General features: G+C 35.7%; 1 long non-coding RNA gene across 1 annotated transcript in view; it reads left to right on the forward strand.

The window, feature by feature from the left end:
- The window catches only part of LOC105711840 (uncharacterized), a 153,138-nt gene that overhangs the window by 56,111 nt on the left and 69,950 nt on the right, over nt 1-27,077 (forward strand). The window contains exon 2 of the long non-coding RNA XR_010343922.1: nt 4,888-4,950. This is a non-coding gene — a long non-coding RNA (uncharacterized LOC105711840). The remainder of the gene's footprint in view (nt 1-4,887; nt 4,951-27,077) is intronic.

Consider the following 27,077-nt stretch of genomic DNA (forward strand, 5'->3'; position numbering starts at 1 on the left):
CAATATTTAGATTATTCTCCAAAACTTTTGACTAGGGAGATAATTTTGAAACTAAGCTTAATTCCTTCAGGTTTTGAATTTAATTAGTGGAGCACTGTTTTGGAGTGAAAGGCAGGTGTTTTATGACTTTCATGGTGCTACTCCAAATATAAGTATATTAAATATCACTATCTCAAGAAGTCGTATGTTGTGCTACTTGAGGACTTCACTGTCTTTCAGGAAAAAGTAGTGTGTCTCTGGTAATGGTTTCGTTTCACTCATTGGAAACTGCATCATATTTTATGTATTTTAATCACTGCAAGGATTGTTACTCCCAGCAAAAAATCAGAGTGCTCTTAGGGTTCTGATATAATCACATGTTTAAACTGTGCTACAGACTTCCCCAGTGTGACTCATTGGCTTTTTGGAAGTCCAAGCCTAAGCGTGGAAGCTACTCAAGAGATGATGAAGAAAAAAAATTATGAATGAACAAATTCTATGATCATACAGAAATTTAGCTAACATACATTATAGACTTACATATAACAAAATTTAAAAATAATCCAAATGTTTGACAATAGTTTCTTTAAGTAAATTTCATATTGTGCAATTATTAATGATGCCGAATATCATTTTCCTAATTTGACATTTCATATATAAAAAATTTTGAATGTCTTTGAAAATTGCTTCCAAGATAGTGCATTTGTTTTCATAGTTGTGTGTGTCCTTTGTTTGTAAAATATGACTTTTCCTTCAACTTTTCAATTAAAAATTCCCATGATACCCTAAATGTCATATTATTGCAGAGTAAGGGCTGGATGTGCTAATCTCTTTTGCTTGTTACCTTAGTGTCATTCTATAGAGCTCATTGACTTGAAGGTTACAGAGATCTACTTCTATATCTATAGATACTAGATTTGATACCATAAATGAGTCAATCAACCAATCAGTCAGCACATATGTAATCAGGGTTGGCCGTGCATTTACTCCTGAGTTAGATGCTGTAGGACCACTGTTGTACGTAATCTTGCCTTCCAGAAACTTACAACCAAGTTGAAAACACAAGAGCCATAAAATAAAATAATAGCAAATGAATATAAAATCTGTAATAACTAGATGACCAATTTGAGTGTGCTTCTTGGGACTTACAAAGAAAAAAATTTGAAAAAAAAGATGAGCCTGTGTTTTAAATTTTAGAGAGGTATACATATAACATAGACTGCTAATATTTCTTTCAATATCCATTTTGTTTTACTATTTTTAAGGTGTTTTATTTTAGTTTTTTTTATGTTACATGAATATCCACTCATCATAATGCATATTTTATAACATTTTATTGATTGTCCAATATTAATTTTATTGGTTATTCATTTTATTGATTGCCCAACACTGACATCTGCCTATATCAGCATTTACTAATTTCTGTTGAGCTTTTAAAGGGTTTGGGGTATGTAATTATTTAACAAAGTGCACCAACTAGCAGAATTATCTGTATACATAAAATAAATGTTTTATGATGGTGATTTAGTCATTCAATGATTATTTATTGAGCATCTGTTTAAGCCATGGACTCCCCTAGGTGCTGGTGATGTAGAACTGAAAGAAAAAGACAAAACTCCTTATCTTTGTGGAGACTACATTTTAGTTCTGTATTAGGTAGCAAGTAGGTAAAATATACAGTATGTTGATAATGATTAATAATTAAGAGATGCTGGGTACAGTGGCTCATGCCTGTCATCCCAGCAGTTTGGGAGGCTGAGGTGGTGGATTGCTTAGGCCAAGGAATTCGAGACCTGGGCAACATGGTGAAACCTTGTCTGTACCAACAATGAAATACAAAAATTAACCAGGAATGGTGTCACACACTTCTAGTCCCAGCTACTTGGGTGGCTGAGGTGGGAGGATCCATTTGAGCCCAGAAGGTTAATAACAATTGTAGGTAGGGTAGTTGATGAGAACTTCCCTGAAAAGATAATTCTTGAGTAAAAAGTTGGAAGACATGAAGCTAATATAGTCTATATCTGGGGGAAGAACCTTCGAGGCAGGAAAACTGAAGGCTGTTTCCTTCACTGCAGGTGGTTGCCATATAAGGCTAGAGCTTCCTTTTCAAGGTAGGGAGTGTCGAACAAGATGCAAACACTTACTGCTTAGAGAAGAAAAAAGGACTAATTTTGCTTTAGCAAACCTGTTATTTTTGTACTCTAAATAATATTATATCTAAGCATTACAATATTTTCAAATCAAGTATTATTCTGATCATCAATCTTTACTGAAAACTTTGTGTATATACTGTGACAATCTTCCTCATGAGTTTGCTGAATATTGTGGAGAGTGAGAAGGTTTACAAAAATAGTGAGAAAAAATAATGTAATAGCAACTTAGAGATAGTTGGACTGAAGTTAGATACATTCTTACTAGTAGTAAAAGCAATAAAATCCAGCATTTGCTCCAAGATTCACATGTTTCTAAAACATGTCACTTCTGGACAAGAGGTGCCTACCCCAATTAAGTAATTTATTTGTGTGGGAGGACCTAATTCTAGAACTCTATAAGACAAAAAGGTGCTTTTGGATGCTGATAAATCCCCCAAACAAGAAGTTATGTTAAAACATACATTATTCTTTTGAAGAGTATGTCTTCCCCATGACTGGGAATTCTGATCATCCACTTGAGAAAGGATAATCTGTTTGTCAATTGAGGGATGGCTGTAAACTGAAAATTATTATGTAAGTAGCTTGATGAAAGTACCAAGAAAACTTTAAACACTTCCATGATTAAGAAATAAGATAACTATGATGGTAGATATGATAAATAGCTTTAATCTCAATCCCTACAACAATCACAAAATTTACATTCTCAGAGATACAATCTGATGACTTTGTATTGGCGTTTTCAAATTAGGTTTGACATATTAATGTTTTTGTTTGAGTATCATTCTTTCTGCTGCCCCAGATTCTAGTGTTAGACATTTATATGCTTCTCACTTCTCAAGCCAGAGAACCATAACATGATTGGCATAGATATCTATTCTGTTTTTTAGCTCCTAATATCTGAAATTGTGAACCAATTCCAAAGTGTTGACATTATATAGTCATTTTTCATGGATGTGCGTGTTATGGCTGGCATTTAGCTCCCAGTATCTGAAATTGTGAACCAATTCCAAAGTGTTGACATTGTATAGTCATTTTTCATGGATGTGCATGTTGTGGCTGGCATTATAAGACAAAGAAACCTGTAAAATATATAAATATCTTCAAACTGCTGCTCCATTTCTTATGCCTTTTTTGAAACTTATCTAGTGATTTGCTTTTCCTATTGCAGTGTTTCATTATCATCTAACTGATCATTTCAAGTGATTTAATTATAAGATGAATAAAATTCAGGCTTCTAGTTGGCTAACTAGCTTTTGTTCCCTGAATAAATTGGCAGAAAAGGATATATCTGTTCACGATTTTTTTTCCCTCACCAATTTCTACTTTAAGAGACATTTTCTCAAGTAGAGAAAATTTTCCCACAGACGGCATTGATTGGAAATGTTGTAATGATAATAACAAGTATGCAGAAATCTAGTTGTTTAGGAGAAATTTTCTCTTTCTTCATGAACATTTGGATAAACTGTTCCATCAAATGTCTGATATATTTAAAATGAGGCCAAGCAGAGATGCATTTGGTTCACAGTTTTCCAAAGTATGTGTTCTAGAACACTTTCATCACTAGATTTCTGTTGGGTTTCTGTGACAGTGCATCTTATCTCTCACTTCATTAAATACCTTATTTCTCATTAATCGTTTCAAGGTTTCAATATCTCCTACAGCAAAGAAATCTGATTAACCTTGCTTAACCCAATGTTTACCAAATGTATTTACTAACAGAATACTTTTTACATTAGACCAATTAACATATTTTGAGACTAGTGTTTCAGGAAGCAAATGCTGCTAAAATACCTTCGCAATTGCTGCTAGAATGAAATCCATATCCAGTTAACAGTGATTTTCAGTGTTTTGGAACCTTAGTAGGCAACTTGATACTGGTTTAGTCTTGAATTATTGACGTTTTAAGAAGTCTGCAGGTGAATTACAATTGGCTACATACAAAACAATGCAGTTAGAGCATTATTTTACGTTCCAGCACTTGGAAATTTGCCAGCAATACTTTGGAAATGGCAAATAAAGCATGCATTTCATATATTAGGTTATATGGAACTTGCTGAATTTGGAGACAGAAATGCATTAAGCAGCATTTAGTAAAACTGGTTTTAAATGTGGGAGGAGTTAGTGTTTACTTGCAACACATAATTTGATGGGAGTCCTAAGGCTCTTTAAACCCTAAAGTGTTTTCCTCACATCCTATCACTCAAGGAAATTCCCATTTTGGAGCTCCTCCACCTCTCATTGGAATTAGATAATGAAAACAACTCTGCCATTTTCTATCTTGTGCCTCTGCTTAGGTTTTTTTCTCTTCCTAAAATGTCCTTCTCCTTTATGTCTCAATCAGTGCCCTTCATAATTCTTTACCACTTTCAAATGACCCTTCCCCCCACGCCCTCCCCGCTACACCTTTCCTCATTCTCTCCATGGTGACAGCTGTTTGTCCAGGCTTCTGCTGAGGTAATCCAAAGGTTTCCTATTTCCTCTATTTCTAAACAGAACTTTGCTTGCCTCTTTGTCATAACAGATTCTATGAAATACTGTTACTGGGAAACACGTATAACATTCCACCAGCATTTTCATAATCACAGACGGTGTTTTGTTTATGATAACTAGTGTCTTTCACAGAGTAGAAATGCAAAATCATATGGCATGGAAACTTAAAATTTGGCCTTGACCATCGCTTTTACCTTAGGACAGTCACATGAAAATGCAGGTTGAAAATCACATTCTGAGGTTTTTTTGTTTTGTTTTTCCTAAGATACACACTGACTACTTCACATGTAAACAAAGAATTACTTTCTTCAGGATCCCAGCATTATTGGTAAGTTTTCTTGTCGCTTGGGTCTGGCCATTTTTCAACTGGTTGAAATTTTTAAAAAGCAATATGACACCTACAATTATATTGTTAAATCCAGCTCTCTTATATTCTTTCCAGATAATTGTTTCTTCATCCATTTTATTCATAGTTAGAAATCTTTAAAGGAAACTTTTAAATAATTTCAGACTTATGAAAAAGTTTCAAAAGTAGTACAGAAATTCCTTGACAGTTTTTAAGCAGCTTCATTAAAGGTTAACGTCTTGTATAATCAGGGAACAGTTATTGAAAACAAAAGATTAATATTGAACCCATTCTATTAACTAATCCATAGACCTATTTAAGTTTCCTTAGTTGTCTCCCTGAGGACTTACCCTCAGTCTAGGATACAATCCAGAATCCGACATTGCAGGTAGCTGTCAGGCACTTTGCCTCCAATCTGACATTTCTTCAATCTTTCTTTGTGCATCAAGAATTTGACACTTATCAAAAGAGCTATCCAGTTATTTTGTAGAACATCAGTTTCAGGTTGTCTGCGATGTAAGTAGTCACTATGGCCTTTGAAAAATACATTCATAGTCTTGGGAATATTTCTGAAGATTATTTGGGTGGAAAACGTTTCCCAAATGCTTTGTTGACTTACATCATTACTTTCCATGTGAGAAAAATGCATGTTTTAGAGTCTACAAGAAAGGCAGAAATATCTTATTTTTCCTTTCCTGATTATTTGTCCTATAATAGTCTTTGGAAAGATTTATAATGAGATTGAGTTTCAGAGCTTTGTAAGCCTCTGTTCACATGAGTATACATCTTTTATCAAACAATATTTTTAAAATGCGAAGTTATTTACATCATCATTCTCCAGAGAGACAAAATCAATAAGACACATATGTAGATAGATAAATGAGAGGTGATTTGTTAGGGGAATTGGCTCATGTGATTATGGAGGCTGAGAAGTCCTGACACAGGCCATCTGCAAGCTGGAGATCCTGGGATGCCTGTAGCGTGGCTCCGTACAAGTATTCAAGCATCAGAACCAGCAAAGTCGAGGGTAAAACTTTCAGTCTGAGACTGAAGTCCTGAGAACCTGGGGAGCCTCTGGTGCAAATACCAGGGTCCAAATGCTGGAAAGCCTGGAACTTTTGGTGTCTGAGTGTTACAGGAAAGGGGTACCAATCCAGATCCCAAGAGTGGGTTCTTGGATCTCGTGCAAGAAAAAATTCAGGGCAAGTCCACAGTGCAAAGCAAAAGCAAGTTTATTCATAAAGTAAAGTAGTGAAAGTACAGCTACTCCATAGACATAGACGGAATAGGGTATTCCCAAAAGTAAGAGGAGAAACACATCCACACTAGGTACAATACTTGTTTATGTATAGAATAAAAAAAGATTATATGGAGATGTGCTCTGCTGCAAAATTTATGATAAAGGATTCCTTTTCTTAATTAGTATATTTTGCAAGAATCAATATTATGATCTTGAAAGCAAAATTAAGAATGCTTCTTTTCTTAAGGTAACAGATTATCAGGACACTTCTAAGTCTGGGTCTGTTTAGTAAACATTATCAATCTGTTCCCTTGCCCGTAAACATCTAGAGGCTATAAATACCTACCTTTCTGGGAATGCAACCCAGCAAGTCCCAGCCTCATTTTCCTATCCCTCACTGATGATGGAGTCGCTCCGGTTTGAAAGCTTCTGACACTAGGGCAGAAGAAGAAGGGTGTTCTATCTCCAGGAGAGAGAGGGAATGAGAATTTACCTTTCCTCTGCCTTTTCCACCCACATTGAGGGTGAATCTTCTCCGCCTAATCCACCTACTCACACAGTAATCTCCTCTGGAAACACCCTACCAGACACACCCAGAACTAATGCTTTACTAGCTCCCCAGGTAGTCTTTAATCCAATATAGTTGACACCTAAAATTAATCATCACAGTCTTTTATTTTAAACCACACACATTACACATTTTCATTCTTAGTAACTACTAGTTAGGTAGTGTTAGACAACTTGAGATGTTGAAATTTAATTGTTTCAAGTTATCCATTAATTATCCTGGTTGGAAAATCACGCCTGATTGATATACCTCTTTAATGAATAGCACAGATAAATAACATTAAAATATGATATTTTTAAAGTGACATGTTAATTCTTTGACACACTTGCCTGCCTTCTTCCATTTTCCAATGTACGTTTCTCTCTGGAAAAGTTTCCAGACCCAGCTTTTTCATGAACTTCCTTATTCATTTTGACCAACTCCTGCATTGATCAATTTACCGTAATCAATTTGCAATCTGATTTCTTTGCCTGCCACTTGATGAAACTGCTTGCTCCCTCAAAAAGTGCAAATAGTCTTCTAAGCTGAATCTGCTACTTAATATGCATCATTGACAATGCTGGTCACTTATTTTTCAGTGAAACTCTTACCCTCTTGTGACATCTGAGAAATATTCTCTCTTGGTTCCTCTACTGCTCTCTGAACATATCTTCTATTCTCATCTTCTGCTGCTTGTCTTTTCAAATATAGGCATTCCACAGGTTTATTCTCTAACCATGCCGTGCATATGCTCTGGGCCATCTCAAATGCTCCCAAAACTTCAGTTATCACTTTTATGCAACTGACTCAATCTATACCTTAAATTTAGATATTCATCCTGAACTTTTTGTTCTGAATTTCCCGTAGGTACTGCAGATTCAGTTAGGCACTAAACTGAGATTATTAATTCCCCTTATAAACATCAACTTATTTCTCCTACTTTCCTTGATCTGGGCTGAAGTTAAATTCAGTGTTTAGGTTCTCCCATCCTACTTGTCCTCTGCTTCCCAACCCATATTATTTTAATCTGGATTATTCTCTCTCTCTCACTTTATGTTTAAATGTGATAATTTTTCATTGAGGTACAGCTTAAATTCTCTCTCAGTGATACCTACCCTGTTCAATTTAGAAAGAATGAAAGAACTCTCATGTAATTAACTTCATTGGATCATGTTTTCTTATTAGTTGTGGTTATTAGTTTATCATTATCTGTATTGTTTTCCTCACTGGAACATAAGTCTCAAGTGATGTTTGTGGAACTTGTAAGCCAGCCATTACCTTATTTCTGTAATGATTTGTGAATTGTGCTAAAACGATTTACCCTTGGTTTGTTGTTGTTGTTGTTGTTGTGTTGTATTGTGCTTTGTGATTCAGCCCTGCAAACACCGCCGTGCTCTTCCCATGATAATGCTACACTGCAACATAGATCATTGGCATTCCAAAAAACCCATCCATCCATGTATTGATTTATTTGCAAAATATGGGCAAGTGAGCCAGAAATAAATCATTCATTTCCTCTCGGTCTCTCAGAGCAATATATTGGGCAGTTACTTGAGTGAGATTTTTTTTTTAATCAAACCAAATACGCTGAGCCAGGAATAACATCAAATGTGTTTGTGATGTACTGCTGCTCTCATTAGTTAACTGCAGATCAAACAGGTATCTGTTCTAACAGTTTGATTTTGTAACTTAATGCTATGTTTGTTTAATTTACTTAATTAGGACCTCTTAACACCTCAGTTGCTTAAAACAACACAAACAACAGTAACACCCAGCTATTAGCCCGGCTGATGAAAGAATAAATGCAAATTTAACACTTTTTAAAGGTGAATACACACATTTTGATGCCTTGACAACATTCAATAAAAATCAAGTGTGCTAAGAGATAATCTAAGTTGCTGATTGTTTCTGGACCCGCATCTCCTAATAAATACTGAAAATAGCTAAAAGATATTGATCATGATTTAGGGGAAATATTTGTATGTATATGCATAAATGCAATCTTTTATTTTTAAAAACACTTTTTGCGAGCTCTTTCTGAGATGAAGAGAACTCTTAATGTGAAGATTTGAACAAGAAGAGAATGGAATACACATATGGTAAGTGACTTGCAAAATAGACCAATGTGACCAAGTTTCTAGCGTTCCATTGGGTAGTTATCACTTGTCAGTTGCATGCATAAAAAAAAATGCATACTTATGGTACTGTTATAAGCAGTTCTGAAATATTAACACAGTTGATCAAAACTGTTCTATCCTAAAAGCTTCTTTTGATAAATTTGGTGTAAAAGATACTTGGCTATCACTCATGGCAGGTGATTTTACTCTAATTTTTAAATAGCGAAAATTAAGATTGCTTATAGTATTAGACTATACGTATTTGTTATCCTACAACCATGGATTTTCTTAAGATGACATTTAGGATTATAATACTGGCTTTAATAACAAGCTAGGAATTTACAGTGTCTTAAAATGTGGCTACTACTTTAGGTTATTCAGACTATTCAACACACATATGCAACCGTTAAATAAATATATCCTGATATTTACAGGGCTTTTTATTTGTTTACAATAATAAGTTAGTTTAATGTAGTTTATAAGAATCTTTAATGTGCTGGGTTATTTTCTGTTCTTGCTGTGTTTACTACAGGCAGTATATTAGGAATGTATTTATTAGTTACGTCTCCTTTTTACTTCTTGTGCCATTATACAGGGCCTCCCAGAGAATGAGTAGTAAGACAGTTGAAAGAGCAAAAGAAAAATAAGAGCAGAGAGTTCCAGAATCATTTCTGGTGCATGAATATAGACACACTGCTAGTTGTGTACTCCACCCCTCCCGCCACCAAACCACCCCATGTTTACAGTGTTATGCAGGCGCAAACTACCTTTTTTTTGGTAGAAGTCAAATTTCAAAAGTCATTTGTAGGTCTTACTTTAGTCAATAAGAACCATTATTCTACACTAGAAGCCCTTAAATTTGGATCAAAGAGTAAGTTTTACACAAAATAATCAATAATCACTCTGAAATTATATGCAATACATTGTGTATACATTTTTTTCTGTAGAGACCGTCAATGGGTTTTTATTAATTTTTCAATGATAGTGATGACAGAAAAAGTTGTCTAAGGTGGTTTTACAAATTTAGAATAGATGTGATTAAAATGAAGATTTTATGAAGATTTTGAAAGAATTGTGGAGTTTATATTTTATTATCACGAATACTCCAGATACTGTTGACTGTAAAATTTGCACCCTTATGACTAATTTTAATGATTTTTTTAGAGGAATAAAAATATTTCAGAAGAGTTTGGTTCACACTTTCCCTTTTGTCATCCTCTGAAACCTAAAACAAATATGTATAGTTACTCTTGCAAACAAAAAAAAATAAAATTTTATTCATGTTTGTTCTGTAGTCATTTTACAAACTCCTAAAATAGGCTTTTAGTTAATCTATGGCTAAATGTACGTTTTTAGAAGATATCTATTATTTTACAAGTATACCCATGATATTGGCCTTGTTATCTGAATTTTGATCTCTATTACCTCCAGGTTATTTTGTTTTGTTTTTTGTTTGTTTGCTTGCTTGCTTGCTTTTTATCACAATTATAAATAGAAAAAGCAGTTCTGACCCAATTATAATTTTTCTTCACTTACCTAGAAATTATTTGCTTTGTCTCCTACATAATATCTCCCTCCCTGCTAATGCTAAGGCATTGCCTCCTACCTCTGTTTATACTCAGTTACTTATTCGTTGGTATTACAACAGCATATTTTATTTTCATCAAACTCTATTAACAAAGATTCTCTAGCCCATGTCTATACCAACTAATCACCAATTTTATCATTTTTATTACATATGCTAGTTATAAAGAAAAAACTCTAGATATTTTGACAATTTCTTTGGTGGAGGAGAAGAGAAGAGTAAGGATATAGGAGAAAACAAATTTAGATTCTCATACTATAGCCTTACAACATAGAACACTTCTATGACCAAATGTGTATGGATTTTTTCCCCACACACACTAAGCAATTATCCAGCAATTAATTCTGCAGTGGACACCAGCTGGGTGTCCTTTAATTCTATTTAATTCTGACTCTATCAACCTCAAGATAGTTTCTGATCCCACAGGTTGAGGGCTCAGTCCTCTTACTGCCCCCACACACCGCTTCAGATACCAGTCAGAAGTAATAGAACCCATATTTCTGACCAACTCTCTGTAAATCAGGGTTCCCACAGTCCTCCCCCACCCCCCCCCCCCCCTCTCATGTAATTTTGCTCTTGTCACCCAGGCTGGAATGCAATAGGACAATCTCGGCTCACTGCAACCTCCACCTCCTGGGTTCAAGTGATTCTCCTGCCTCAGCTTTCCAAGTAGCTGGGATTACAGGTGTATGCTGCCACACCCCACTAATTTTTGTATTTTCAGTAGAGACAGGGTTTCACCATGTTGACCAGGCTAGTCTCGAACTCCTGACCTTAGGTGATTCACCTGCCTTGGCCTCTTAAAGTACTGGGGTTACAGGTAGGAGCCACCACACCTGGCTGATCTTCCCTTGAGTTTGATTAATTTGCTACAGCAGCTCAAGAGAAATCAAGGAAAAGCTTATGTTTACTAGTTTATTATAAAGGATGTTACAAAGGATACGTATCAGTGATCAGACAGATGGAAGAGATGCATAGGGGAAGGCATATAAGAACAGGTGCAATCTGGGTGTGGCCACACCTGTAATCCCAGCTACTTGGGAGGCTGAGGCACCAAAACTGCTTGAACCTGGGAGCTGGAAGTTGCTGTAAGCCGAGATCACACTACTGCACTCCAACTTGGAGTGAGACTTTATCTCAAAAAACAAACAAACAAAAAAACAGGTACAGAGCTTCCATGCCCTCTTTGGGTTTGTCACCTCCTAGGAACCTCCACTTGTTCAACTCTCTGGAAGCTCTGAACCCAGTCCTTTTAGGTTTTCATGTTTCATGGAAGTCTTGTTACCGTCATGATTGATTAAATTATCTGCCATTAGTGATCGACTTAAACTCTTGCCTCTTTTCCCTCCCTCAAAGCTGGAGGGTTGGGCAAAAAGTCCAAACGCTCTAATCATGCCTTGGTTTTTCCTGTGACCAGCCCCCTGGCCATCTTATTATCATACTAGGTACTCTTATGACACTAGAGATTCCAAAAGTTATAAGAGCTATGTATCAGGAAACAAGGTGAAGACCAAATATATATACAAGTGACCATTGAACAATGCAGGGATTAGGGGTGGCACGGTAAAAAAATCCACTTAGAAATTTTGACTCCCCAAAAGCTTAATTAATAGCTTACTGTTGACTGGAAGCTTACTGATAACATAAGCAGTCAATTAACACATATTTTATATGTTATATGCATTATAAACTGTATTCTCACAATAATCTAGAGAAAAAGTTATTAAGAAAACTATAAAGGAGAAAAAATGTATCTACTGTTTATTAAGTGGAAGAGGATCATCACAAAGCTCTTCATCTTCCTCATCTTCACATTGAGTAGGCTGAGGGAGGGGGAGGAAGAGAGGGAGTTGACTCTGCTGAATAAGGTGACCGAGGTAGAAGAGTTGGAGGAGGTGGAAAGGGAGGCAGGAGAGGCAGGTACACTTGAGTTACGAAAATACATCCTGACTTTAATTACTGTTTCATTTCTCTAAAAGTGTTTCTATGTGGGAACAATTCTTCCACCATTTTCTTTGATTTTTGTGCCCATATCACAAAAGAGTTTATGCCATAAAATAAGTCAACAGGAGTCTAGAATAATGGAAACCCCTCTGCCAAATTGTCTAATGCCTCTTTGATTTCTGGCATTACTTCTTCTTTCTCATCACCTGGTACTGGTTTAGAACCACTTAGCTCCATTAAATCTGCTTCCATTAATTCCCCTTGTGTGCTGTCTATTAGCTCCAAGACTCTCCAAGATTCATATCTTGAATCCCCTTCCAGCACATCATTTTTTCTGTATCCACTATCTCTTTCATGATTTCTTTGTCTCTGTTGTAAATTCTGTAAGTTCATATATAACATCTGGACACAGTTTTTCCAGGAGGAATTTCTTGTTTTAGGTTTCATGGCTTTCACAGCTTTTTCTGTAACAACAATGGCATCTTCAGTGGTGTAATTGTTCCAGACTTTCATGGTGTCCTATTGGGGTCCTCTTCCATAGCACTGACAATGCTTTCCATACATTACCATGCATAATGAGCTTTAGAAGTTCTTATGACCCCCTCGTCTGGAGGCTGAATTAGAGATGTTATGTTTGGGGGCAGGTAGGCTGCTTCTATACCATCAGTATTAAACTCATGGGGTTCTGGGTGGCTGGTGGCATTGCCATATGTCATAAGAACTTTAAAGGCACTTTACTGGAAAGGTACTTTCTGATTCAGGGTCAAGGCACTCATGGAACCAGTCCAGAAAAAATGAAAGAGTTCTTGTTGTCCAGGTGTGCTTGTTGTACAACCAAAAGACTGGCAGCTGGTATTTCTCTTTTATCTTCAAGCCTTGGGGGTTAGCGGCTTTATGGACAAGGGCAGTCCTAATCATAAGCCAGACTGCATTGCATAAAGCAGTCAAGTTAGCCTATGCCTTCCTGCCTCAAATTCTGGTGCTCGCTTGCCTCTCTTCCTTACTAAAAAATGTCCTTTGTGACATTTTTCCCCCCTGACAATTGGGCACTTTTGTCTGAATTAAAAACCAGTTCAGGCAGAAAACCTTTCTCCTCAATGATTTTCTTAATGGTGTCCGGGAACTCATTTGCTGCTTCTTGGTCAGCAGAAGCTGCTGCTGCTTCTGTTATCTTTACTTACTTTTTTTTTTTTTTTTTTTTTGAGACAGACTCTGTACCCAGGCTGGAGTGCAGTGGCATGATCTCGGCTCACTGCAACCTCTGCCTCCTATTTTCAAGTGATTTTCCTGCCTCAGCCTCCTGAATAGCTGGGACTACAGGTAAGCACCACCACGCCTGGCTAATTTTTCTATTTTTAGTAGAGACAGGGTTTCACCGTGTCGGCCAGGCTGGTCTTCACCTCCTGACCTAAGGTGATCTGCTGCTTCAGCCTATCACTTTGGGATTCAGTGTAATCCCAAAATGTTGGGATTATAGGTGTGAGCCACCTCGCCCAGCCACCTTCTGCTATCTTGACAATTTCAAGCAACACTTCATTCTAAAGTTATCAAGCCATCCTTTGCTGGCATCAAATTTTCTAGTTTCACCTCCTTCACCTTCCTTTTGCTTTAAGTTTTCAAATAATGATTTCATTTTTTCTCAAATCATATTAGATTCTATAGGTATGTCTGTCTCACAGCAATCTTAAAACCACATAAAAGGTGCATATTCTATACGTTAGAAAAACATTTTGCGGAGAGGGCTGATGTTACTGCAGCTATGGCTTCATGAATTTCTTTTTTTTCTTTTGCAATGGTTGTTAAGTTGGATTCATTTATCTTGAAATGCTGGGCAACTGCAGCTGCAGACCTCAAATCTATGATATGTGTCAAACAATTCAACTTTTTCTTGTAATATAACTTCTCTCTTCCTTGGGAGCACTTTCAGTAACACTAATGGCACTTCTTATGGGTCCATGCTGTTATTCAAGGTTTATAGTATTGCACTAAACATGAAAAATACATAAAAACTGCAAGAGATCACTGTTTACTATGTTACACATTTTACTGGATAAATGAACTGATCACTTGAAGATGATTAGCTTCATGTGGCAGTGGTGCTTTAAATGCATACTTGATATTTCAACATGAATTGGCAACAAGATGACTATAAAATTATTAAAATAGTACAGCATATATGACTGTTAATTTTATGCAGTTATTTAACACTGTATTTTTATATTCGTTTACATTTCTCTGGACTGCAAATGTCTTTGTAAGTGTGTTTCTACAGTCTGGTAAATTTTAACTTTTTATTATAGATTTGTATATGTTTTATAGTACTAAATGATAAAATACAGCAGTATTTCCATATTTCTATGCATTTCATGACATATCTAACCTTTTCTTAAATATTTCAATATTTCTGTACTACATTTTGAGTTTTTTCAAATTGTCACACATTTCAAAAACAATTCTAATGTATTTATTGAAAAAAAAAAAAAAACCCTGCATAACAGCGAGCCTTCACAGTTCAAGGCTGTGTTATTCAAGGTTTAGTTGTATATGTTATTAAAAATCACAATATCACAAGGAGCTTATGTGGCTTTCTGACAAGCCCAAGAATTCTTCTCATGCTATCCCATGTCTTTATTTGATAGTAAATATGTTCCCCACCTAAAAAGACGTCTGAAGCCCATTAGCTGCACTCGTGGTGCCAGAACTATATTTTGTAATATTTTTTCTTCTCTCGGTGAATTTCTTTTCCAGAAAAAAAAGAGTTGAAATTTAATAAGGTCAACATAGAAGGCCAAAAGTTGTCCTGAGCTATGGGGTTATTTCTTAACCAGATGCTTGTCTCTTCTCCCCAGCTGCAACATTTCTCTGTACTGAAATTCTTCAGTGCCAAGGGGGATAAGTGGAAAGAGATGAAAATATAGCTGCTGTTACAGGGATGACCCCATTCACTCTGACTCCTTCAGCAAGTTTCATTTATCCTTAGGATTCTCAGAGGAATGCTTTGCCTAACCACCTACCCCAACATCTAGGATTTACTTTTAAGATGGTCAGTTAATATTTCTGGAACATAAACTTTTGGCCAGAGTAACTGGAAATTTAAGTTTATTAAACTTTTACATACTTAACTATGGCCTACAGGGTATTTCAAACTCTGCCATGTGGCTTTAGATCTGCTTTTTTGCCCCACCCCCAAATGTACAGCAGTGTGAAATGTATGAGAAGTAATTGGATAAAGTAACTTTTTAAAGTCCTCGGTATCTTATTTCTGACAGATTTTAATAGAGAACAAATATAAAATATTCCCCTAATTAAACACACCAGATACAGCTTGAATTTTTAGAATGTTAAACAGGAGTGATAATGAGGAAGAACGTAGGTCCCTAATTACATGAAGGTTTATACATACACACAAACGTGACACACACACACAAATCATATTAAGTATGTAAGTAAATCAACATAACATATGCAGTAAGATTTCCTTTCTTACAAGACCAACTATATCAAGCAAATTAAAGTCACATTTATGGAATATAATTTAATCTGTTTTAAAAGTGAGGACCGGGTGTGGTGGCTCACACCTATAATCCTAACTCTTTGGGAGGTGGAGACAGGAGGATGGCTTGAGCCCAGGAGTTCAGGACAAGCCTGGGAAATATAGTGATACCACTGTCTTAAATAAGTAAACAAACAAATAAATAAGTAAATTTTTAAAAAATAAAAATAGTCTGGGCACAGTCGCCCATGCCTATAATCCTAACACTTTGGGAGACTGAGATGAGCAGATCACTTGAGGTCAGGAGTTCAAGACCAGCCTGGCCAACAGGTGAAACCCTGTCTCTAATCACTTGAACTCGGGAGCTGGAGGTTGCAGTTAGCCAAGATTGCACCACTGCACTCCAGCCTGGTTGACACATACATACATACATGCATACATACATACATAAATAAAATAAATAAAAACTACGGAAAAAAACAGTACAAGTGATTATGTATTTGTTCATATAATGTATATTTCCTGAAAACACACTCAGTTTAGTAGTTATATCAGGGGAACAGAATACCATCATTATGGAAAGGAAGGCATCTTTATTTTATGCTTTGTATGCTTCTGTATGACTAGATGTTTTAAACTTCAAGAAGGTATTACCTTTGCAAACAGTCTGCTGTGATGTTTATGGAACAAGTGTTCAGATATTTCCTTTGCATAGCTTGCTACTTGGTGGTATTCGGCACCAAGTATTGGAAGGTCCCAATGTATTCAATATAAATAAATGAAATAATAATATACTACATTATTAGACTATATTATGGGATTACATAAAGGTTTTTTTTCTGATAAGAATCTCTTATATTTTTCTCTTCCTATTTCACAGTGATTAGGTTGACTGATTTTCTTTTTCACCTGCTGTTAGGATTTGTGGGGACATTACTTCCCATCTGCCTTACCTAGTCAGTTGAGTTCACCATTTTGCCACCAGGACTGTCATTCACAAGCCTGGCAAAGCCTGACTGTGAAGTCTGAATCTCTACTCTCGCCTACTCCTTAGATGAAAAGACCTGAAAGTAACACTACTTCTTATTGATCCTCCTGGCTAGCGTACCCCATTCACCTTCTTCCAGGTTTATCCAAGATACCCTAAGAATGTTTTCTGTGCAAGGCAATCTTTTAACATTAGTCTAACTTCACACCTTCTACTAGAGACTGAGCTTGAGATAGTATCAATACTCATTTATAACTTACTTTTTAAAGGAACCATGCATACATATATATTCCTGGAGAAGTAGACCAAATATGTATATTTTTATAGACTCATGCAGTGGGTTTTAAATACAATTTATCTGTTGTGTAATTTTTGGCAAGTTTCTTAGCTTCTCCAAATCTTAGTTTCCAAATATGTTGAGAGAAAGTATATAAAAATTACCAATTTATAATTTCATTTTGATGATTAAATGTATTGTTGCACCCAAAGCACTTAGAACAGCACCTGGCACAGGAAAACATGAAATAAAGATAGACTATTTTGATTATTTCATAGACATAAGTTATGGTATTATTTATTATTAATAAATATGTTGAAGGAATAATTAGTAAAAATGAATATATGATATCCATTGATGTGCTTTCCATTGATGTCCTGATGTAAATAGCAGTAATTACTTACAAAAGATGGCTAACATTTCTGGGAAAGACACTCTAATCAATAGTTGCTATTTGTGGCAGGTTAAGTGTTTGAGTTTATAAAAAAGCAGTAGCTCATTGTGATACTTCCAAATGCACTGTTCACAATTTAAGCTGGTGAAAGATTATTACAAGCAATAGAAAAGATAATCCTAAATCTTAGTCAATTTTTTTTCTCATTACAGATTTTAAAAAATGACTAGCAAAGGAGAATTTTGAGAGTCTAGAAAAACTGAAGAGAAAGAAGAAAGGAGGGAGGGAAGGACAGAAAAAAGGAAAGAAGGAAGGGAGGAAAGGAGGGAGGGAGGTAAAGAAAGGAAAGAAAAAAAAGAAAACAGAGTGCAAAAGAAAGAAAGAAAAACAAAAAAGGAAGGAGGAAGCAGGAAGGAAGGAAAGAGAGAGAAAGGAAGGAAGAAAAGAGAGGAAGGAAGAAAAGAAAGAAGTAATGGAAGAAATTTGAGTATTAACAGAGGCCACTCAGGTTTCCAGTTCAATATATCTCCTTTGTATATTCTACAAATTAGATTTGTCAAATATTCTGCTTCTTTCAAAAATTTAGTCTATTAGCCAGTTACAACTTACTTTAAATTAATTTAATCAGATTATCAGATCAGGATTTTGCCTAGTGACTGCCAAAATCAGCCAGCCTGAGGAAATTGGAGTTCTGATTGAAAAGTGGAACTTTCAGGAAATTTGGTTTGAAAGCATAGAGCTCTTTCTGGAGGAGGAGGGAATGGGGGTGCTTAGTGAGTTAGGAGAGCCTGAGATAGCAGAGGGAAGCATGAAGCATGAGGGTACTGGATGCCTGGGCAAAGATTAAGAGAATTTACCAAGAGGTGGGACATTTCCAAGACAAACAGCATACTTTGCACTTTGGCTACGGTCCCTCATGGCTGTGCACATTTTGGATATCTGCTCTCATTACATTTAATAGCAGTGATATTTTTGAGATTAGAGGTATGGAATTCTTCAAGAGGACCATTGGAGGTTGTAGGTTTATCCCTGCATTTCTGTTCAGTTTTATATCATACTAGTTTTCCTTGTAAACCAAAATTCATTACATTTTAGACCTTTGCTCCAAAAGGCTAATGTAATAATTAGGTTTTTAAACAGACTTAAGATTTTAACTCTAAAGCCTCATCAACATTCCATTTTTATGATTCACATGGGACTTGTAAAGGATAGACTCCACACTTCAGAACTACAATGGACTTGTTTTTCCCCACTATTGAGTATTTCAGACTTCTTCTGAAGGTTATAAATTTACAATTTAATATGTTTTATGGTGTGAGGAATTGGCCCTCAGTGTTTTTTCTTGAGAGGCCTACTCCGCATTTTAATACGTGTTGTCACTGTCTTCAAGTTTTAACCAAGAAGTTACTTTGAGTTATTTTTTTCTTTCAGTCAGGAATTTTTGATGACATAATTGTATATCATGTTTCTTGTCTCAATATTCACAAAGTGTTGAGGTGTCTTGAGATCTCTTCTGACTCGTTATGCATGAGAATGATTGGCTGTTAAACACAGTAGGGGAAGATTAGAAGGGAAAAACAGATTTTGGGTTTATGAATGGAGATGAGTGCCTGTGAACATTTAGAAATGAGGTCAGGGCACTATACTGGTGTATGTGCTGAAGATTTGTAGATCATCAAACAATCTATATGTAAGAGTCAATGAGATTTAAAATAAAAGAAAATCAGATATAAGAGAAAAAGAAAAACAAAAACAGGAGAAACAGTGTCTTGGAAATGAAGAGAGTAGTTTTACTACTTTAATGCATATGAGCCAAAGATTGCTTTTTGGATATTACTTCCATACTTGAGAAAATATTTCTGTAGCATACCCATGAAGTGTTCACATTAATCATTTTTTCTAATTAAAACATTTTGCTGTTTTATCTTTTAATTAACTTTTAATTTTAGTATAATTTTATATTTACAAAAGTATTGAAAAGATAATACAGAGAGCTCCCAACACCCAGTTTCTCATTACATTAGTGTGATATTTGTCACAATTAATGAAACATAATTGATACATGGTAGCAAACCAAAGTCTATACTTTATTTAAATGTCCTCAGTTTTTTCCCAACAACCTTTTTCTGTTCCAGGATGGCATGCAGGGACACCACATTCCATTTAGTAGTTAAATCTCCTTAGTCTATTGTTGGTTGTGACAGTTTCTCAGACATTTCTTGCTTCTAATGACCTTTATAATTTTGAGGTTTACTGGTCACTTGTTCTGTATAACATCCCTCAATTGGAATTTATCTCATGCTTAGACTGCATTCATGCATTTTGGGAGGAAGACCACAAAGATAAATTGCAATTCTCATCACCTATTATCAAAGGTGAATACTATCAAAATAACTTATTACTGATGTTGACATTAACCAGAGTTCCCCACTGCAAAGCTGTTCATTTTCTTTCTCTCTCTTTTAACATCATGCTTTTTGGAAAGAGGTCACTATACTCAGCACCCAGTTAACAAATGAGTGAAAAATTATGTTCTACCTCTTTAAGAATATATATATACACATATATATGTGTATATACACTATATACACATACATATACGTATATGTGTGTGTGTGTGTGTGTGTATATGTATGTGTGTATATATATATAGAGAGAGAGAGAGAAAGCCAGATGTGGTGGCTCACGCCTGTAATCCCAGCACTTTGGGAGGCTGAGGCAGGTGGATCACTTGAGGTCAGGAGTTTAAGACCAGCCTGACCAACATGGTGAAACCTTGTCTCTACTAAAAATACAAACATCAGCCAACCTGGTGGCACATGCCTGTAATCCCAGCTACTTGAAAGGCTGAGGCAGGAGGATTGCTTGAACCTGGTTGGCAGAGGTTGCAGTGGGCTGAGATTGTGCCATCACACTCCAGCCTGGCCAACGAGAGTGAAACTCCATCTCAAAAAAATAATATATATATATATATGTATATATAAACACATATACACACATACATATATATATACACACACACACATATAATTTTCTGCATGGAATATCTGTTTATTCTCTGTATGTTTATTGCTTATTTGATCATTTACTTACATCAGTATAGACTCATGGATATTTATTTTGTGTTTGGGTTATGACTCAATACTACTTTATTTTGTTGTTTAAATTGTTTAAACTTTAGTCAATGGAACTTCTTTCAGTTATCACTTAAATGCCTTTTTCTATAGCCCACTATTGTTTATTTTTATTTTATTTTTTATCACTTACTTTCTTTTTGGCACTATGCTCCAGGTCCATCTTATATATTTCTTGTCAACTCCTAGAATCAAGCATTTCTCTAAGGAGTCCTAGTGTCTTTGATCAGAGAATGGTATTAGAAACTAACATCTGGCTTCTAGGTATGCTCATTTCCACTGTGCTGGCATTACTTCTAGACCCGCTCAGCTGGCAGAACAGAAACATAGATTTATTTGATCTTCTTTAATTTTTTTATTAGTGTTTTGTACTTTTGCACATATACATGCCAAACATATTCTGTTATATTTATACCTAAGTACAAAATGTTTAGATGCTATTATAAATAATAATTTTTTTTTAATTTCAAAGTTCAGGTGTTTATTTCTGGTTAAAGGGAAAGCATTTGACTGTGTCCTAAAATCTTGCCATATCTACTTTACTTTTTGCAATTTCTTTTGGATTTTCTATATAGACATATCATGTGTGATAGTTACATATATTCCTTTCCAAACTTCATGTCTTATTTCCCTTTCTTGTCTTATTTTACCAGCTAGGACTGCCAGTATGATGATGAATAGGAGTAGTGACAGGGAACATCCTTGTCTTTTCTCTCTCTTAGGGGAAAGCATCTAGTTTCTCACTGTTAGGTATGATGCCAGTAGGTATTTTGTAGATGTTCCTCATCAATCTAAAGATGTTTTCATCTATTTTTAGTTTGCTACGAGTTTTTATACTGACTTGACCATTGGATTTTGTGAAATGTTGTGTCTTCTGTGTCAGTTGATGATCATATTTTGTTTTGACTTTCAAATATTGAATCAGCCTCGCATATACAAAAATAAATACCACTTGGTCTTTGTGTATAATTTTTCCAATATGTTGCTAAATGATACTTGCTGATGTTTTATTAAGGATTTTTCTATCTTCATGAAAGATAATGGTGTACAAATTTCCTTCCTTGTAATATATTTATCTAACTTTGGCATTAGGAGTGATGCTGGGCTCATTGAAGAGTTAGAAAGTGTTCCTTTGCTTTTATGTTTTGGAGAAGATTGTGGGAAACTGATATTAGTTCTTTTTAAAATATTTGGTAGAACTCACCTGTGAAACCATTTGGGTTCAGTGGTTTCTTTGAGGGAAGATTATGAATTACTATCTCAATTTATTTTAGATATATGGCTATTCATGTCATCAATTTCTCCATGTGTGTTTAGATTGTTCTTAATCTTGCTGAAACTAAAAAATACATTTGATAAAATATAAAAGTGCCTCTAGAGGTTCCCTCAAAAAGCAGATATAGAGGCTTAGAAAATGGAGTGAAGCTGGTAATGGTTTAAAAATTATACTGATAATGCAAAATCATTTTTGAAATTTTGGTCAAATTAATAAGGATAGATATCTTCCCTCCATTATGTCAATCCACCATATTTTTGTTTGTTTGTTTGTTTGCATGTGTTTTTGTGCATCTCTGTTTGCTACTCCAGGTAAGAAATTAAAAAAAAAAAATCTTTCAATTTTGACAATTAGATGTCATATTATGCTTTATTTTAAATTATTTCCCTATGACCTTTGTGGATAATATTTTCTTAATCATTTAAATTTATTTTCCTTATAATAGTTTTAGTTGTGTCCATGACCATGTTCAACTTAATTTAACTTTATTTGTAATTGTTTCTTAGTCTATTATGGTTATTCTCATTTAGAAGAAGGTGTTAAAATACCATGTCATTATTAGTATATCTTCCTTATTGTAGCATTGTGCAATTTACTTTGGAGTAACAGTGGGGTTTTGTGCAGAAAGATTACATCTCAGATTTTATTTTAAAATGTTAGAATTCAAGAGATAAATAGCCTTCTTGGTCTCAACTAGCATGAGAAGTATAGGGGAAATATTTTCATGAAAAAATATAACAGGCTAATAATCATAGTTTCATGCAACCAATATTATATTTAGTTGTTTTAAGACAATGACATCAGGTAGCTGTAGGATGACCAAAAAGTGGCATTTTTCGTAATAGTGCCTTTCTCCATAACTTAAGTATTTGAATATGTGATAATTACCAATATTGTCATAATATTCTGTCAGATTTATGAAACCACTGGACATTAGCCCCTCAGCATTTTAAAGTGCTCTACCCAGTGTCATTTTCTTTAGAACTGGTTGTTTTGCTTTCAGTTTGCTGCCTAGACTATCGTCATGAGATCAAAGCCTGTGTTTTTTATACCACATGACAGCCCAATGCCCCACACAGGGTCAGCATTAAATAGAATTTTTGAGAGGACCAGGTGAGCCAAAGCATGAGTGAATGTGTACTCACGTTCGCATCTGGTGGGAATTGTGGCTAGGTAAGATGATATCTTGTTACAATGATGATTTCAGTCACCTATCCCTTACCTCTTCTGGGCAGGTGTATTAATTTGCAATTGGCTTCTTTTCTTCTTTCTCACTCGACTAACTTTAGATGAAAGTCTCATTGAGTCTTAACAACAAAGCAACTATCTTATCATATTCACAGGTTCTAACCGACCTGTTAGGGAAGTACAAGTATACAGGGAGTGGAAATCTTGGGGCCATCTTAGAATCCTGCCCACCACAAGCAACAAAATATTCCTACTCCGATCTATTTCCCATAACTATGTTGCAGCTTCCAACCTCGTGAGTGGAGTGTTTGTCACTTTGCTTATGGGCAAAGATTATTTTTGGGGGTGATATTTGATTAACCATCTGACTTGTATCTTTGATACCTTCAGTCTTACTTCATTTACCTTTATACGGACTTTATGGCAAGGCTACTTTTCTTTTCCTTTTTCCTTTACGGTTTCTTCCCTTTTTCAGAGGTTATCAGAACTCTCCACTTACAAAGACTAGCTTTTTTGCTTCCAACTCTTGATATAAAGTTTTTATCTAGCATCGGACCTTAAATGTGAGTTGTCCATGTGTCAGAACTGTCTTTCAAAATCAAAAGTTTCACATACCAGTTTTGATTATCCCAAAGGAAAAGCTAGGCACCTATTTATTCCACACTTATTTTTAAAATCTGTGTGTGTTAATTGTGCACATACTATTTTATTATCTACAAAATGAGTTAAGCACAGTATTCCTGTTCAAAATATGAAACTGAGAAGTATCACGGAAAAGTGACAACTCCGTTTTATGTTCTGTCATTTTTAACACCTTATTCCTTTATATAAAACTCTGGTGCACACACAGTTTCTCTTCTTTTCTGGAAAATATGAATAAAGTACACTTCCTTTGTATTACATGCTGTCTTGGACAAAATCAAGCACTTGAGTACAGAAACACTTGAGTATAGAAATGAATTGTATTCCGGTAGTAGGAAAATTTCTCACTCCTTTTAACTTAGGCATTGTATTAGTTTGCTACAAATAACAACCATAAACTGAATGGCTTAAACAACTGTTTTTTCACAATTCTGGAGGCAAGAAGTCCAAGCTCAAGGTGTTGGCAGGGTTGGTTGCTTCTAAGCCCTATCCTTTGCTTTGCAGATGGCCATCTTCTCCCTATGTCTTCACATAGTCTTCTCTGTTTTTGTGTCCTAACGTCCTCTCCTTATAAGGATACCAGTCATACTGGTTTAGGGCCCATCCTAATGATCTCGTTTAACCTAATTACCTCTTTAAAGACACTAACTCTGGCTGGGCACGTTGGCTCACGCCTATAATCTTAACACTTTGGGAGGCCAAGACGGGTAGATCACCTGAGGTCAGGAGTTCAAGACCAGCCTGACCAACATGGGGAACCCTTGTCTCTACTAAAAATGCAAAATTAGCTGGGCATGGTGGTGCATGCCTGTAATTCCAGCTGCTTAGGAGGCTAAGACAGGAGAATCGTTTGAACCTGGCTGGTGGAGTTTGAGGTGAGCAGAGACTGCACCATTGCACTGTAGCCTGGGCAACAAGAGTGAAACTCTGTTCCCCCACCCCCCACCAAAAGAAAGACACTAACTTCACATACAGTAGGATTTTGAGGTACTGGGAGTAAGGACTTCAGCATCTGAATTATGGGTGAGACACAATTCAGCCTGTACCAGTCATGATATGAACTAACTACTATTGTGCATGAGATGTCTAAGGCAAAGACAGAAAAGAGGTGTAAGAGAAGTGATTACCGAGATCAACGAATGTTCCTATAGGACTGCCATTCTATAGCTACTACAGATATATGTACATAGCAATGTGATAGTGGATGATTTGTAGATTAGACCATTCAGAGAAACAAGATGAATATTTTCTTATATTGGAAAAAAGGTGGGGGGGCACAAAAGAAAGCATTTCCCAGCATTTTATTAGATTCCATAAGAATTCTGAGCATCAAACTGTACAATGCTATATATGAAGCCAGATCCAATGGGAATCTTTTGATTTTATATATGGATCACTTTCAAAATAAGGATAGTAGCCTATTAGCTATGCAGTATTATCATGACATGCATATTTAATTAATTGGGTCTTTCAGTTTTTGTGCATCTGTAAAGCCTAATAGTTCAGCCTCTGTATAACCATCTTTGCTACTTCCTATCTAAGGAAATAACATTTTATTATAAAATTACATTTTTTGTAATTTAGATCTCTAGTTTCTAAGATAAGAAAACAGACCTATCATTTGGGGCAAGAATAGAAACAAAATAAACTCTCAAGGCAGTGGAAACAACTTTCTGAAAAAAAATTGAAGACACACCTTTCGTGTATTCCAGAAACATTTCACTTTTGCTCATCTTCTGACTGCATTGTGAACCATCACAGCTAGATCAAAATTATTTGTTAATAAACAAAAACAAAAATTCTGTCTATTTGCCTTATGTGAAGAGACATCCTTTTGCCGGATGCAACAACAGAAACTAAAATCTCTAAATAAAAATGTGCTGACTTCTCTCACCATCATTGTCCAATATGAAGGAATTCGGTCAGGAGTAAAAATAACTCAGTTATGGTCCTTGTTATTACACTCCTCTGAGCTGCTTTCTCTTTTCCACATGTTGAATGACTTACTGTTTTATTTTTGCCACATACATAATGTTTGGCTCCTATCTCGTGCAATCAATCTTAATAATTGGATCTCCTGCCCCTCCTACAATCAGATCATTTCGAGTATTACTTTAATTGTACATTCCCTAACTAACTTCTCTCTAGTTTGTTTTTCCCTTCAGACTACCTGTGGGAATAATGTTTTGCAATTCAGAAAGTGAATTTTACACTTAGCCTAATAACTAAACAAGCTTAGAAATTTAGGTACAGTAAATTAGGTCACTTGGTACCTTTTCATACAAGGAAAGGAAACTTCTTGTGTGCCTAGGTGTTGCTTTTGGAGGAACTTTTCTGAGCATTGAGGAGTCAATACTAACTCCTGAAACGATGTGAGTCTCTCGGACTCTGTGATGCCAACTTTCCATCTCGATGTAGTCAAAGAGCTTCAGGTTGTAGTGAATGGGCACCATCTTTGTTCTTAGAGGTCTACTCTAGGGTCCTTGTTTCTGTAGGAACACAAAGGCTATTTTCGTGTTAATTTGAGCATATCAAAAGAGTTTACCTTGCAATTTCAAAGAAATGTAGGAATCCTTGTTAAAATCTCAAATTTTCTCCATGATATAAAATATCAGCCTTCTTTTAAAAGATCAGAAATTACCCCAATGACCAGATCCAAATGCTGAACAACAAACATTCCAGGTTTACCATGAGGAATAGGGTTAATATTTGCTCCCCAATGACAAATCTCAACCCGGAACAGATTTCAGCCAGGCAGCTAGCAAAGCTCGCGGGTGAACTGCACAGGCCATGGTGGGTGCAGAGCTCAGAGCCGGAAAGCAAACAGCTGCTGTAGCCTGATTTGAGTTAAAATAGTGTGAGTGTTTAGTCTGGCGCACGGCTTCAGGGGAGATTGGCAGCTGGGTCAAACAAAGTCCTTCCATTGGCTCTCTTCCCAGGCAGCTTCTGCTAGTGTTTAGGTACTAGTGCAGTGTAGAACCCTTTTCTCAGGCAAAATCTAACATCTGACCGCACCCTTTTTGCTATTTAAAAAAAAAAAAAAGCTTCTTTTTTTTTTCCTTCTTTCGTTAAGATAAATTCTCCAGTAGACAACCTCTCCCACTAATTGTGTATTAGCAACGTATTTTATCTTGAGAGCTTGTGCACTAGGCTCTCAACGTGGTGTGGAAAGTAGCCTGTTACAGTGCTGGATTCATAAAAGGGCCTTTATGGTTTGTGAAAGAATATCTGTGTGCTTAGGCAGGAAACTTTTTGATCTGCAGAAAAGCCAGAAGACATCTAGG

This window comes from Aotus nancymaae, unplaced genomic scaffold, assembly GCF_030222135.1.
Source record: "Aotus nancymaae isolate 86718 unplaced genomic scaffold, 86718_ANA_hifiasm-v0.15.2.pri h1tg000022l_1, whole genome shotgun sequence".
NCBI lineage: Eukaryota > Metazoa > Chordata > Mammalia > Primates > Aotidae > Aotus > Aotus nancymaae.